Source organism: Ailuropoda melanoleuca, unplaced genomic scaffold, assembly GCF_002007445.2.
Source record: "Ailuropoda melanoleuca isolate Jingjing unplaced genomic scaffold, ASM200744v2 unplaced-scaffold11348, whole genome shotgun sequence".
NCBI lineage: Eukaryota > Metazoa > Chordata > Mammalia > Carnivora > Ursidae > Ailuropoda > Ailuropoda melanoleuca.
The window spans coordinates 1-1,743 of NW_023179780.1; the positions used below are offsets into that span (position 1 = coordinate 1).

General features: G+C 62.9%; 1 pseudogene; it reads left to right on the forward strand.

Annotated features, from left to right (window-relative positions):
- Nucleotides 1-208: 208 nt before the first annotated feature.
- Nucleotides 209-1,175, forward strand: LOC117797700 (annotated as a pseudogene).
- The last annotated feature ends 568 nt before the right edge of the window (nt 1,176-1,743 follow it).

Consider the following 1,743-nt stretch of genomic DNA (forward strand, 5'->3'; position numbering starts at 1 on the left):
TTAGCTAAGCTACACTAAAGTAGGACTGGCTTCCCAAAGCCAGGGCACAGGTCTCTAAATGAGACAAGAAGTTGTGCTGGCATGCCCTCCCCCAAGCTCCCGCGCACCCCTCCCTCCAGTCCAGTTCCCCACCAGCCGTGCCCCGAGCTCCCGGGCTCCCCTTCACTTGCAGGGCATAAAGTCACCCTTTCACTCTGCGCTCTTCCAGACACTCTGGGACTTTCCTCCCGCAGGCCAACCACAGCACCGAGGAGCGCTTCCTGCTGCTGGGTTTCTCCGACTGGCCTGCGCTGCAGCCCGCCCTCTTCGCCCTGGTCCTGCTCTGCTATCTCCTGACCCTGGCGGGCAACTCGACCCTCGTGCTGCTGGCCGTGCGTGACCCGCGCCTGCACACACCCATGTACTACTTCCTGTGCCACCTGGCACTGGTGGACGCGGGCTTCACCACGAGCCTGGCTCCCGCGCTGCCTGTGCGGTGGCGCCCGGGCTGCCTGGCCCAGGTGGGCAACTCGCTGGCGATGGGCTCGGTCGACTGCCTGTTGCTGGCGGTGATGGCACTGGACCGGGCGGCCGCGGTGGTTCACCCGCTGCGCCACGCGGAGCTCGCCTCCCCGCGCCGGTGCCGCGCTCTGGCCTGCGCGTCGTGGCTGAGTGGCCTGCGGCCGCTCAGACCGCACTGCTGGCCGCTCAGCCGTTGTGCGCCGCCTCCTGGCTGGACCACTTCATCTGCGAGCTGCCCGCGCTCTGCAGCTGTCCTGTGGTGGCGGCCGCAACGACACAGAGCGCCAGATGTTTGCTGCGCGCGTGGTCATTCTGCTGCTGCCGTCCTCTGTCATCCTGGCCTCTTAGGGCGCCGTGGCCCGTGCCATCTGGCGCATGCGGTCCCGGGGCGGCCGCAGGAAAGCGGTGGGCAGACCACTTCATCTGCGAGCTGCCCGCGCTCCTGCAGCTGTCCTGTGGTGGCATACACCTACCTACAGCCCACCATCCGTTACGACCAGGGGCGGGGCAAGCTGTTTCGCTCTTCTATGCTGTGGTCACCCCGGCCCTCAACCCGCTCATCTACACCCTCAGGAATAAGGAAGTGAAGGGGGCAGCCAGGAAGCTCCTGGGGAGTCTGGGGAGAGGGCAGGCTGGCTGGTGAGTGCGGGGCGTGGGAGAGAGGAGAAAGTGTAGCCCAGAGCCCAAGGATGGGAATGTCCATTGGGAAGGCAGTTAGCCTTCTGCCTGCCCATTTCCGTGTGAGAATCTGCAAGGTGTGTGCTCAGGGAGTCCAAGGGCGCTGGGGAGCTCCCATCCTCCCCTGAGGAAATGTTCCTGTGCTGGAGGGCAAATCTCTCTATCCTCTATATACACAGGCTCAGGGAGGGGGAAGTGGCCTTCCGGCTTTCTCTTAAGCTGGTGAAGAGAGAAGGCATATTTTGGAGAGAACCTGCACCATGCTCAGGGGGTCCTGTGACCACCCCTGAAGAGTCCAGACGCTGGTAAGATCTCCCAGTCTGATGGCACACACCATGAAGACCCCGTGGAGTCCGGCTTCAGGAGTCCCCCAAATTAACAGCGAAATCATGGCCTCTACCCTGTAGGAGACCCCATCCAACAAAAAGAGCCACAGTTGCTCATCTCGGGAAATCAGTCCAACCTAATGCCCACCTAACCAGGTCACTAGCACCCACCAAGAGCACTTGACCCCAAAGTGTAACAAGGAACCCCCCCAAGGGGGATTGTGCTGGGTGGGGTTAA